Genomic DNA, 14,848 nt, shown 5'->3' on the forward strand with positions numbered 1-14,848 from the left:
AAGTGGAGCTGTTTTCTCTCTTTTTTACACATCATGGCATTTTGCTGGGGATTAACTCATTGTCTCTTTTCTTTCCTTGCCAGGATGCTAAAAGAACATTGATATAGTTCTTTATCACTGTCGTAACTGTTTCTGTAAGACCTACACCGGCAGCATCGGTGCCATTTAGTAAATGTGCCGGCTCCAGTAGGAAGCAGAAAAAAGACCAGTTTGAACTCCTTCCCCTACTAGTGATGTGATCTGGAAAAATTGTCTTTAATTTTATGGTCTTAGTGTTTTCCCTCATCTGTAGTATAAAAATAATATTATAATAATATTATAATACCGACAGGATTGTTTTGAGACAGTTAATGTCACAGTGCTTGGTGAAGCATAGGCCAGTACATATGTTATGTAAATAATGGTCTTATGCCACTGATTGTCACTTATTGCGCTAGACTTGACTGCCTTCTTGTTAGAAATACAGTACAATCAAGAAAATTAGCAACTTCAACCTTGTTTCTAATTTAAATATATGTTACTCTGTGTGTGTGTGTGTGTGTGTGTGTGTGTGTTCATACCTATGTTTCTTTGTCATTGAAAATGCAATTATAGCTGAAACTGATTTCTATTATTGGTGTTTTCTCATGATAACAGAATTTATCCTGAATTAATAGCATTAGTAGAAGTGGAGACTGTTTCAACCACTGCAATGGAACAGTAGCAAAATGGTGTGGAGACAAGTGTCTGACCACTAGCTCAGCAGGGAAACAGGCAATGAGGAGCAAGAATTGTCCGACTCATGGACTCAGTGTAAATGGGTGAAAGCGCGACTCTGAGAAGGGACACAAGTCACCAAGGGCCATGGTCAGCCAAGATGCTAACCTCGGAAGAGGCAGCTGTAGATATGAAGTGAGCTGCGTTATGTGGAGCAAGTTCACAGCAAAGGGGGAGTTATCAAGAGTAGCTGACCCAATACCTTCTGAAAGATCACCCACTTATTGAAACCCTTTGTTTTACATGTTTTGCTGTTGACAGGCTGTGCAATTATTAAAGCGGCACTTTTCCTTACTTATCTTCTAGAGAAAAGATTAAGAAAGCACAGATTGAATTGCCAATATCCAATATCCAAGTTTGAATAGCACAGATAAAATTGCCCACAACTGTTAGACACTCGGGCTAAAGGGAGTAGCCCTTCCCCTGGGCTGCAATCGCTTACCCTCATCAACACACTCGGAAGCCATTCAGAATGATTTCCAAGACCAATTCTTCCTATTCCACCCTGTCTAGACTTTCTTGGAATGTTTTATGTAGAAAAGTCCTGGATTTTCCTTTTTATTGACCTCTGAACTCTTGAGGTCTCTGGGTACGGAAAGTCTGTCACTGCCAAATTTCCTGTCGGCATAATTTCTTACCTGTTTTAAGTAAATAACCCATCTTTCCTGAACCCAGTGGCATAGTGAGTAGAGGGAGCTATCTGCTCAGAGGAAGGAGTATTTTATCACTGACATGATTGAGAATTATCAGTGCAGGGTGGTGATAAAAAGCAGGTCAACTTTTAGTTGAACTTTATTATGATTTTAAAATTCATTACAGGCAGTGCACCCCCTTATTGCCTGAACCTGGGGCGGATTTCCTGCCTTAGAATGCCTGAGGGCAGTTGCTTTAAGGTGTTTATGTGTGTGTGTGTGTGTGTGTGTGTGTGTGTGTGTGTTTAGTGGGGGGAGTACTTCAAAATTGTCTTTAGTTTTTTTAATTTTCCTTTTCTTTTTGAGGAATTTTAAAAAATCAGGACGCTTCAGCCTATTCAGTTATCTATGCAATAAGTATTCCCAGAGTACTGTTAGATTAACAATTCCAGATATTAGAATTACAGTAATAGGCAAGCCCTGTTCCATGCCCATCAGTAGCTCAGACATCTAAACAACCTCCAGATTCTCCAGAAATTGCTTATTTTTTCATTTATTGAAAAAGTATTTATCAAGTACCTATTATATGCCATGTACCTTGCTAGATATTGGAGATAAAATTGGCAAAGAAATCCTTGACTCTGTCTTCATTTAGCTTCCAATCTCCCAAGTATGCTTACCTCCTTTCTTCGTGAAAATTCTATTTCCCAAACTCAGTCACTTAATTACTACCTTTAAGATCTTTCGTATGTTAATAAATCAAAAGTGTTATTGTTTACTTAAGATTTGCTTTACTCTCGCTTAAGTTTAAAACCATTTTATAAGGAAATACTTTATTTCTATTCTCAGAAATATGTGCACATGATTATAACCTCCACGAGACTTTGTATACTTCTCATGACTTGCTCCTCACAGTGTCCTGCTGATGGTAAATGGAAGACATAAATACAAATGAATGAAAAAAAACACCCTGTTAATAAATTCTAGTTGAATCTTGTCTGCCAATACCTAAATTAGTTAAAAGAGAGATTAGTACAGTTTAGAGACATACTTTAACCAAAATAAGACTTTTCCCATGAACGAATTGTAATTATTGGAAAGGAAATAACTTGGTTATTGTGTGCCTTGGTGTTACCTTATTCCATGTCCTTGTTCCACCTAATGGTCTTGCTTACCTACAATAACCATGCCATATGTTTTGTCAGGCCGTGGTCAACACTGTCGGCTTACTTATTAAGTTTTGTGTGGAGTAATCTTTTTGATTGAAGGCCTAGAATTGCTTATATCAACAGGAATTACGAACCTAATTCCAATTTATTTTCTCTTTTTTTACTTGTCTGTAGGTGACACATTTTCACTGCATTTGTAGCTATCTCAATATATTTTTGTTCCTTTTTTTTCTGTTTACTATAGAATGCATAATCCTGGATCTCTTGTTCGCAAATTGACAGCCTGAAGCCCTCTGGAAGCCCAAGACTCCTGGTGGTAAGGCATGAACTTTTTTGCAGTTATATCTCTTCTGCATGGAATGATACTGCTGTTTGATTTAAGTTTGAACTTGAAAGATTCATTCCTTTAGGGAAATATTTAACCTAATCTTGATTTTTGCCTCAAATTGGCATTAGACGAGCTTGACTAAGTGGTCCGGTTGCGTTAGCTTTACAGATTGGATTCTTGATTTAATACAGCTCAAACTACTTATTATTATTATCTAAACCCTCTTTGCCAATTTAGAAAGAATACAATAGGAGGAGAATAAAGATAAATAATAAAAGCACTGCCCAAGCACACCGTTTGAATCATAACCCAGGTCAGTGAGTTGCATGCCATACACTGACAATCCTTTATGGGGTGTTTCCAAATTTTATACAATGTAAAGTGTGTTCTTTTCGTAACCAAATATATACACTGTAATGGCCTTGTCTGTTAAGCAGTCACACAGGAAGGCAAGTTGCATGGTGCCTATAGATGGAAATAGTCCAAATTATGACCAAGTGATGGGAGAAGCAGCAGCCAAGTGCCAGAGAGAGTCTGTGAGTGGACATGTGACTGCTGTTCCTCCTGAATGTTGGTGGGAGCAGGGCCAGGGCAGTCAACAGTTCTACACACACGGTGACATGGCATTGAGTGTCTGAGTGGACTTCATTGTGACTTTGCTTTTACAGACTCTCTGACACACTGATGCACTGTCCTAGTCATTGTGTCGAAATCATTTCTGACTCTTAGCGAAGTTTTCAGTCTGTTCATCTCCATAAATGTATCTTCCAGATTCTGGTGTGTTTCAAACTCCTGCTTTCCCCCTGCAAAAAATGCAACTTTCTGATTCAGGATTCACCTTCTGTCATAAGTCATACTTTCTTAATTGTTACTTTTTGAAATCAAATTATGATATACACCTTACTTAAACATTCAACTCCTTCAGTAACTTTCTTGGTATTTTCAGCCTTTATGTCCTACACAATCTGTCGCAAAGACTGCTGCTCTGGCAGACATGAGCCTTTATGATTTCTGTCTCCTGCGAGGTCTGCACCTACTGGAAGGCTGATTCTCTGAAAGCGGCTGAATTACCATGAGATGGCAGTAGAGAGCAGCCTGGCAGATAGGCCCATATTGCTTGGTTTTTGAGCCAAACTAGGGGCTGGGCCTAGTGGGAGGAGCTAGACTACAAGGTAGGCTGCTTTTGATTTTTAGGTGTCTTCCTGGAAAGAGAGCAAGGCATGTCTATGAAAGAAAATCCCAGTAGTAACGTCTGAGGTTAACAAATGTGTGGTAGGAGAATGGAAGACAATTCCTGAAATATGCCAACCTCCAGTGATCAGAGTTCTACCTGGCTGTGCTCTCTCTCTCTCTCTCTCTCTCTCTCACACACACACACACACACACACAGACACACACACACGAAAAACAGAAAGAGAGAGAGGGAAGGGGGAAAGGGGTGGAGGGAGAGAAAAGAGAACAGATAGAGGATACAAATATTTTCTCTTTCCTTGGAAAGCAAGGTTAAGTGAGATCAGCAGAAAGCAAGAAGGCAATTGTGACTGATAGGGAGCCACGCAGGACAGCTGAAGTTTGAGACCATATTACCTTGGCTTTGCCATTTCCATTCTCAAAGGGGTCAAAGTGCTGCCGGATTAGACACTAGCGTGAGCTCTAAATCCTATACATTTTAATAGCTCCTCTTGTATAGAGAAATCAGAACAAGTTAAAGATGGATGGCATTTTTAAAACAGCTGCCCAGAATGTGCCATGTCTTGCTTAAGTCACTTAGTGCACTATTGGCAGTATTCAAATTAGAACCAAGTCCACATGCCCTAATTATCAGTAGGCCATGCTTTCCAAATCACAGGAGCAGGAGCAATTTGATTTTCTCTCAAACAGAAAAGATATTAAAAGGGAATCCAAAATGACTCCAGAATTCTGTTGGAGGAATGTGGATGCCTCCATGTAGTAGAAGGAACATGGAGCTTTGTGGCCCAAGAGAACTGGTATCAAATCTTGCCTCCCTATCTCTTATAATCCCTGTGGCATTAATCTTGTGGTTTGTATATCTTGATTTCTTCTGAGCTTCAGAAGAAATCTTAACATATTAAAAATGTCAATAAAAATACCAGTAACACTGATATAAGTAGTAGAATTGAGGATTAAATGAGATACATGTATATAAGGGAGAGATAGGTGAAGACTGAATCCTAAAATTGTTCAATGTGAAAAATATTGATTTGATTTTTGGAACTGGGTTCTGCAGTCTAAGGTAGGAGATAGAATCACTTTTTTAAGGTTGAACATGCTTTTGTTCTGTCAAGGACTGCTTGCCTGGTTGCTTGTAGTTATGCAGATATAGAGCAAACAACACCCATTTTTCTGGAGAAAGAGAGCTCCAATGTTTTGTGTAGTACCTGGCATTTGAAACTCTGACTGTAATAAGTTAGACAGCACTCTGCTCCCGAAAGAGTCATGGGAACTTCCTGGAAAAGAGACATTCAGACTCTACCTCTTCTCTAGGGCCAGTCTGAGGAAAAGAAGATGCTTTGCTAATCCTTTGGGCAGCCGTGAGACTGGGGACATAGATGAGAGGAGGAGGCAGATAGACCTCCCTGGAAAGGAGTGGCAGCCTCACCCTCACTTCACAGTTGGCAGCACCCCACTGCACTCTGGGCCCTTCCCCTCAGCCACTGCAGAGGCGGCTTTGGTTCCAGTCCAAAACCGGGGCTAGAGAAGATTTAGGATTTGTGGAGCCAGTGGACCCTGGATAATACCAGGCCAAATCAGAGAGTCGGTACCACTTGAGAGAGGGTCTGTGGCTGGGTCAGGCGAGTTCCTGAGCCAAGAGACACCAAGGCCAACTTTGGAAGTGATCTACATCACCCATCAAATCCAGTAATTATGCTCAAGTCCCCTGGCTCACATTACACACTCTGAAAGAAAGAGTCACTAACTGGCTCCCCATCAAGTCCTCAGGAAGTCTATATGTAAAATATAGATTTGGTACCAGCATTTAGGCCTCTTCATAAAGTATCAACTTAAATTTTTCATGCATTAGAGAATTGAGGTTAATGCTCAAAAAGAAAGCTTCTCATAAAATAAAACTAATGAAATATGGCTCTGAACGGATTTCAGAGACACGTCTTCCAGACTGCCTGGGGTCCCCTGGAAGGAAAAGGTTTGCTCTGATTATCAGCAAACTATGAAAAACCATGACTACACTGCTCGAAACTCATCATTTTCTTTCTTTTTCTTTGACCGAGAAACTCCTTCTTTCCCCTTGGTCTCTTAAAACATCTATTAGTGACTATATTGTGACGGTGGCTTTGTAATCTCGCAATTCTGGCTCTTACATGGGGCAAGAAAAAAAAATTGTTGGCAAGCTCATCGAGTTCTGGAAAGGCTGTGCCTTTCCCAGCTGGCCAGGGGAGCCGGAAGCCTGGGAAGGCTGTCCACAGGCTTTCTGGCAAGGGTAAAGGAAGAAAAAAGGAGGAGGAGGCTTAATTCCTAGCTGGCTGGACCTTGGAAGGTGGCCTCTTTTCCCTTTGGCTCATGAAGCAGCATAGAAGGCCAAGAATTCTAACTGAGTTCCTGTCAGCTTGTCGCCTTGCTTTTGGACTCATGGAGTGAACTGAGTTGAGAAGAAGCTGAGAGCTGCCTGAGGCAGACTTACCACTGAGCCATGAGGAAGACAGACCCTCCCTGTCACCATTGGGGTCAGAATATCTTAGCCAGAAGCCTCTCTCCTTTCAATTTAGAGAAGTAGATTGAGGAGTAAATGGCCTAATTAATTGTAGAATGTTTACTCAATATTTGGGTTTTTTTTTTCTATTACCCCATGAAATTACCATAAACAAAAACTACACCTTTATTTCTAGGCAACGAAAACCTTATTGTACAAAGGGTACATGGCATTAAGTCTTAAACTTACAAGTATGTCTTTTGCAGCAAATGTTATATGACTTTAAAAATCATCTTAAAATATGATTCTTCTCAAAGTGTCTTGCGTGACCTCAATGAAATACTCACATGTGCAGCGTCCCTCTAGTAGATGCTGACTTATTAAAGCCATTTAATTAAAGCCATTAAAGCCACTAAGTCTTCATTGTATTTGCTTCTTCAGTGCTTAATATTGAGGCAGAAACAGTGATGCTCAGCAAATGGTCACTTTGTCGTTTTCCCTGTGTTCTTTGGCCCTTTTGCAATCAGACAGGACGCTGTGACCAATTCTAGACAATGACATGTGATTGGAGGTAACACGAATGTCATTTGCAGACTGAGAAAAATGAAAGCCCTCATGCAATGCTTCATGATTCTATGGTATGATGTTGCGGCATGATTTCATGGCAATCTAGCAGGCGTGTGTTCTGAATGGTATAGCTGCAGGTTGACAGAGTCTCCTTCAACTTGGATCCTTGAGTGATTGTGTGGAGCAGAGTCCCTGCCAACACCTCATTGGCTATAAAATTTGAACAAGAAATAAGCCTTTGTGACATTAAGTCACTGAGATTTAGGAGTCAATTTGTGGTTTGCATAATGGAGCCTAACCTGACAAGTGCCAAGCAATTACTGTGCATTCAATTAATTTTTGGTGAAAAAAGAAAGAGCTCTCATTTACCTAAATAAAAGCCTAAATCATAATCTTAATCATACCAATATATTTGAGCCCTGTTTGTGTGCCAGGTATTGTGCTAAGTCATTTACATTTATAATTTTATTTATGTTGCATAAATATCTATAAAGTGTCATTCCCATTTTTCAGTGAGGAAAATAAGGCCTAGAGTAGCTAAGTCTTGTCACAGAATGTCTTGAAGGTTCTATTCAAACTCAAGAATTCTGACCGTAGAATCCTTTGCAGCATAGCTGATTTTCATTTTTCTGTATCATTTATCACTTCCTTTGTTGGCAGATTATACGTTTGTGTAGGCAACCTGAATACTAGCTGGAAAGCCCCCATACACTCAATCCTTATTCCTAAATTCAACAAGTCTTCATGTTTTAAATCATTGTAAGAGAGCTTGCAGTTCCTGATAAGGTCAGAGTTGCATGGCAGAGTTCAGTAGAGGAATAGAAGCTGAAAGAGAGGAAAGTTGCCAGCATCCCAGTTCACAGTAAGTCAGCTCTTATTAGATAACTTAATTATTTTGTTTGAAATTTGGTCTGAAAGCATGATATTAAATCAGTTTTGTCTACAAATTTAAAAAATAATTACTTTTTCCAAAGTTTGGATGATATATTGGACTGGATTACCCTTGCTTCAATTTCTGCCCTTTCTGACAGTCTATTAATGCCTCTATATTCTTTTATTTATTGCTTATTTATTAAACAACCCTGGCTAAAGACTCAGAAAGAATACATGAGCACTTGCCTTGAGTCGTCTATGACAGTGCTGCTGAATGGAGGGCCTGTAGTGGGGAGTTGGGGCAAAGTGTGGTGAAAACAAAGAGAATCGTTGGGGAAACCTGTGCCATAGGGGAGGGACATTTATCATGGATCCTGAAGGAGACAGGAACATATGCCAGGCAGAGGAAGTAGGTAGGGCATTCTCAGCACAGGCAGGTAGACAGGAAAGAACTCTATGTTTGAGGTGCTGGCACTTCGTTTATTCATTTAACTTTACTGATGATGCTGGGAATTAGTTGAAACATAGATTTCATGGAAAGATGGGTAGAGAAATGAACTGCAAAAGTTATTTGGGATCAGGTTGGCAAGGGATATGTTTATCTTGCTAATTTAAAGACTTCATTTAAGAATCCTAAGTGAACTTTATAATCTTAAAATATAAGCTTTTATTTGATAAAAGGAGATGGACCTAATTATTGTACTCATTTTGTGTGTGTGAAGCATCTGAAAATTTCATATACATTATTTCCAGGTTTAATTAAACAGAAACCAGTGGTGGAGCTCAGAAACAGCTTAGAATTATGTTATTTCTTCCACTAATAGTGGAGCTTAGAGAAGGTTTAAAATTATGTAGTATTTCTTCCACTTATCCATGATCCACTTTAAAGCCTTCCTCGTGCTCTATCTCCTTCAATAAAAGCCTAAAATTGTTTAGAGACAAACACTGGGAATGGCGGTGGGGGAGCATGGGTATAAAGCAGTGCCAACACACCCCAGGCATGCTGTCTGATTTAATTCAGTCCGTTTGTTTCTCCCACGAACTCATGCCATTTATTCTGGCCTAAGACTCCTTTTTCTCCAATTCCTAGACTTTTTTTCCCGACTCTAGTCAGTTCATTTTCTTAGCACCCCTATACTTCCCTCCTTTTCTGAGAGCCCTTGATCAGGTTGTATAAATCTATCTTTCATCCAAAAATGTGTCAGTACTTGAAGAAAGAGGAGACTGTAATATTTAGTCGTCGTGTAAAAGGATCATATTGTATACTTATGAAAAGTCCATCGTGTGGGATCAATGTTGATGAATCAGAAAACTGACATTTCATAACGTGGAATATATTTTATGTTTCCCAGCTTGTTAATTCATTTAACCAAAATGTATTGACTAGATTCACAAACTAGATATTTTTTTAAATCTCAGGAAAATATACCCTTTCCCTGAAATTAATTGCATAGCACTTGTTTTTGTTTTTGTTTTCTCTGACAAGATGAGTGTTTTTAAATACCACATGAACTCTTACTGGAGGCTGCATGTAAATTATGTTATCAGTGCCGTCCTAATAACCTGGATAGAGTATGCAATGAGGAACACCTGGTTCTCATACACGTTACCTTCTTGGGATTATCTGGTTGGGGCCATTCATTTTAGACACATTAAAAATGCCTTTCCATAGCTATAGAGAGCTTACATACCCAACCCTGGCCAGCTGCCACTCAAGTGTTGCCATTAGTCTGTAGCAGGGAAAGATCAAGAATGACCTGGAATAACCCATTTTTACAGCAAGAAAAAAATTCGAATCACAAATTCCAGTAATTAAGGATTGAAATCATCATTTTATATTTGGAGGAAAGCATATTGCTATCATCATAAATAAATTTAGTGTATTTAATGTTTTAATAAGCAAGAGAATTGTGTTGAAACTATGTAAACCAGCCAACAGCCACAGAATTTGATTTTTTGCCAGTTATTTTTTTTTCCTTTTCTTTTTGGTTGGGTGACACAGTGAGAAGTGTTTAACTAACTATTCTCTATACAATTCATTTTCTCAGGCTTGCAGTGTACTTCATTGGTAAAGCTGACCAAAAGACAATAACTGGATAAACTGTTTTTTGTACCAGATATTGTGATGTAATCTAGAAAACTGTAGCAAAGAGAATGTTGGCTTAGTCTCCTCATAGTTCAGCTCGTTCTATGTAAATGCCCTATCAGGTGTTCATAAAAACTAAAATTATGACCTTCATTTTCTGTAGCTTGAAGTTACAGCAAAAGTGTTCCATCAATAAGCTCTTCAATGGCTTTTCGATCCTCATAATATCACCCAGCAATTCTCTCCTTGAGTTGAGATAATAGCAGCAATTAGGCAGCTTTTATTTCTCAACCCCTTTTAACTTTTGCTGTCTTATAAATGAGCACACAGCATGTATATGTAACCACTATAGAGGGAATGCTGGTCAGTGTCAGAAGCAGGAGAAAACAGTTAGCCTATTCATGAATTATCCTTTATTTTTCACTTTAGCCCCAAAGGTTAAATGTGAACGTGCTTGGTTTGCCTCTTTCTATTTTGACTGCATGTGAAAGCCTTGGAAGAGTTCTGTAGATGGGCAAAGAAAGTAAGGTTTATGAAAATCAAACACACTTGCATTTATTAGTGGTCACTAATGGCATGTAATTAAAGTAATTACAGGAAGGCAAGCAGACAATTAACTTGTTGAAAGTGTCAGCAAAGGGCAATAACAGAGTTTAAAGTTCTTGTCTGTGTGGTTCATCTTTAAGTCCCACAATTATTATAAAGAAAGGATGATGCTAACCAGAACGGTCAGGCTAATATTAGACCTTTATGAAACAACCCTGAAGTCTGTACGGTAAAAGCAAAGAGCCGAGGGCAGGGTGTTGTGCTATAGCATGGGGTAGAAGAAAGGGAGCTGGAACCAAAAACAGCCTTCAGAAATAATGGTGGCTTAGTCAGAGCTTTAGCAGGGATCGACTACAGCAGATGACTAGAGAATGATGAACACAGCAGCCTTCATTGCCATTGTGTCAGTCCGTTCTCAAGCTGCTAATAGACATACCCAACATTGAGAAATTTTATAATGAAAAAAAGGTTTAATGGACTCACAGTTCCACATGGCTGGGGAGTCCTCATAGTCATGACACAAGACGAAGGAAGGCAAAGGCACATCTTACATGGAGGCAGGCAACAGAGAGTGTGCACAGGAACTACCCTTTATAAAACCACTAGATCTCATGAGACTCACTATCCCTAGAACAGCATGTGAAACCCCCCACCACCCCATGATTCAATTGCCTCCAACCTGATCCATCCAATGACACATAGGGATTATAGGAGCTACAATTCAAGATGAGATTTGGGTGGGGACAGAGCCAAACCATATCAGCCATCATTCTATGTATTCAAAGTGTAAACTACATTCCTCATCCTTGCTTGGTCTTGGTCAACGGTACTTCATACATATATAATTATTTTATTACCAAGTAGTTTATATGCTCCTGGGGGACAAAAATGTCCATTTTAGAAATCTTCCATGTCTTATGCCTTGCTCGGTATGGAGCAGAGCATCAGTTGTTGGGTAGAAGCCTCCCTAATTGCCCATTCAGGATCTCCATCCTCAGCCTGTTTCTCTATGCTAAGTTCAGTAAGAGGCAGGCTTGATGCTAAATACTAAGAACCTTATTTCAGTTTTGAGGATGACTTTTTCTGAATCCTAGGCCCAGTCACTGATACATAAGCACACTGCTAGTAATACTAATAAATGTGTAGGCACCAATTATCTTTTATATACTACCTACTTTATTATCTCATCAGGACAACTCTATGAGGTTGTCTTCGAGAGGGTGGAGGCAATCTCATTTGTATTATGTCTAAGTAAAATAAGTTGGAGCTTTAGAGTAGTGACTTGGAAACCAACCCTTTGGGAAGAGTTAATTGGAATATGTTTTCTTGTTAATAGAGTGATTATAGTATTCTAGGACTAGAGGCCATTTGCTATCAAAGGAATGAGGTTATAAAAAGAGATGCCACTTCCCTAACCTCGGCCCAAATGAAAACATACGTCTATAGACAAATGTAAGTGGTTCACAATTTCATGAATTACATACTGCACCATTTCTTATATTCACTATTTTCTCATCATTCTTTTTTTTTTTTTTTTTCTGAGACAGTCTCACACTGTCACCCAGGCTGGAGTGCAGTGACGTAATCATAGCTCACCACAGCCTTGACCTCCTGGACTCAAGCAATCCTCCTACCTCAGCCTTCTGAGTAGCTGGAACCACAGCACAGCACCTAATTAATTTTGTTAATTTTTTTTTTTGTAGAGACAGGGTCCCATTTTGTTGCCCAGGCTAGTCTTGAACCCCTGTGCTCAAGTGATCCACCCACCCTAGCTTCCCAAAGTGCTAGGATTATAGGCACTAGCCACCACACCTGGCCCTATTTTCTTATCATTCCTATTGCACTTCCTGTGTTCTTTCTATTTCTCACCTACATGAAAGTGATAACTTCCAGAACAACTTCGCCAATGTTACCTCTTCTATCTCCAGATTATTTTATGTACTTCTAGCTAATGGGTATCTCCTATTTAATGGGTAACTCTAATCATAATACTGTCCTACCCAGAAACCTTCAATGGTTCTCTATGGTCGACATGAAAAAGTTGAATAACCTTACCCTGACAGTCAAGATTACCCACAAGCAAGGCCCAACTTGTCTGTTGAAACTGATTCCCCATTATTCTCCTTCAGACCCTCTACATTTCAATTTCAATAATACTCTTTATTTGGCTTCTGCATTCATTAGCTTCCCCACCTTCATTCCTTGGCTTATGTCATCCCAAATACTTGTTTTTGAACCAAAATTCTGCCTTTATTTCAAGATCTACCTCACATATCATATTAAAGACACACCCTTACCTCATCCACTCCCCTCCACCCCCTGCTTCTGCCACTGAACTGCTAAGGTTCTTAATCTGAACTGTTTTAACTTGTGTTTATTTATTCTTAGACCCATCTCATGAGTAATACTATAACATTTTTGAGAAGACAGCGTCATCTTACTTCTCTTTGTATCCTTGTAACAAAACCATAATAACATAAACACGGTTCCTCCAACCCTGTTGTCCTTCTTCACTTGGTGAACTCCTACTTAAATCTGAAGACCTATTGTGGATATCGCCTCTTCCAGAAAGCCCTTCTTAAGACCTCAAGCTGGGTTACATGCACCTTTGTGTTTTCATTGCCCTTTGATCATACTTTCATCTTAGATCTAAACCATTATAGTCAAATTATATAATTATAGGGCTGCCTGCATTATTAGATTAAAAACATTCCCCAATTATCTAGCATTAAATTCCCCCAGTTTTGAATGATGGCTGTAATTTTGTAGGTGCTCAGTACATTCTGAATGGCTCTCTAAGGGCTCAGATCCATGATGGCTTTCTTGGTAGTGTTGGAGAGAGTGTCTCCAGTAGATGAGGGCAGTTTAGATGAGATTTAGAGAGACCTTTTTGAGGTGAGCAGCCACAAACTCTTCCAGTTGTAGGGTTCTAAAACTATACTCAGCTTTGGCTGTGTCATCTTGAACTCCACAGCTGCCCCCATTTATAGCTGCAGAGTAGCTTAAGTACCTGGCCAAATACTTCTCTCATCTCTCTGGAAAATAACTTCCAGGAGGCTTTGTGTAATTAACCAGACCTGGTAAGACACAGCTCCACTCTATCCAGCCTCAGGAATCCTATGTTCAGTCTTAACAAAATTTTGTAAACAAATATAGAACGTATCTTAAACAGGTAAGGCTGAATTATACATGACATGCATTTATGCTCCAGGTACTTAAGTGCATGAAGAAGAAAGTATCTTTGGCAGATTTAAAAAGAGTTAAGATGGATTTGAGAAAGTAGCAAACTTTTTAAGCTCATGCCGTTTTAGACACCTGAGCTCCAGTTATGTACAGTGGGATATATCTCATGGTTCTTCTCAAACTGACCTTGACTGAGTGTTCCTAAGAATTCAAGATTGATGGATATAAGATGTTTTTAGGTCACAACCATTGCAATTTCCAGACATCTGGCCTCACTTCAAGGCCAGTCCCATCACCTCCAACTCACAAGTCCATTGAGCTCTGTTACTGAGTACAACTGCAGTAACAGGAGGGGAAGGTTGTTCTGCCTTAGACTGTAGTTGGCATGGACTATTTCCTTTTATGTGCTAAATACTAACCCTACTGCTGGGGAGGAGCATAAATGCATGTCATGTATAATTCAGCCTTACCTGTTTAAGATACAGTTCTATATTTGTTTACAAAATTTTGTTAAGACTGAACATAGGATTCCTGAGGCTGGATAGAGTGGAGCTGTGTCTTACCAGGTCTGGTTAATTACACAAAGCCTCCTGGAAGTTATTTTCCAGAGAGATGAGAGAAGTATTTGGCCAGGTAAAGGAGGACAGCCATTTCAGGTACAGCATGCAACCTCATGTAACAAGAGCTGGACAGAGTTGAGCAAGGCATGTAAGGAAAAAACAGTCAGATTCTTTGGCTAAAACAAGGATTCGGAGTCGAGAAAACAAATGATTAAATCTCTGAGGATGAGAAAGGAAGATTCAGTAACTGATCTCTCTAGAATTTAGATTAAACATATAGTTTGACATAATGACAGCAGGGAAACATTATAAATTATTATGTGGTGGGAGAGAAGCATGATTAAAATATTTTTGAGGAAGATTTTTTAAAAAACTTTTATATTAAAGATAGTAAAGAAGAATGAGCTAAAACTTGGACATCATGAAGGAGTTTGCTACATTAAATGTATGAGGTGATGAGGCATTAATCTGAGGATGACAT

At 39.3% G+C, this 14,848-nt stretch overlaps 1 protein-coding gene across 2 annotated transcripts in view; it reads left to right on the forward strand.

The window, feature by feature from the left end:
* SEMA6D (sema domain, transmembrane domain (TM), and cytoplasmic domain, (semaphorin) 6D) overlaps positions 1-14,848 on the forward strand; it is a 585,322-nt gene that overhangs the window by 277,674 nt on the left and 292,800 nt on the right. For both annotated transcript variants that reach the window (XM_011967277.1, XM_011967274.1), the window contains one exon: positions 2,802-2,873. The gene's annotated coding sequence lies outside the window, so the exon portion shown is untranslated. The remainder of the gene's footprint in view (positions 1-2,801; positions 2,874-14,848) is intronic.

This window comes from Mandrillus leucophaeus, unplaced genomic scaffold, assembly GCF_000951045.1.
Source record: "Mandrillus leucophaeus isolate KB7577 unplaced genomic scaffold, Mleu.le_1.0 Scaffold798, whole genome shotgun sequence".
Taxonomy (NCBI): Eukaryota; Metazoa; Chordata; class Mammalia; order Primates; family Cercopithecidae; genus Mandrillus; species Mandrillus leucophaeus.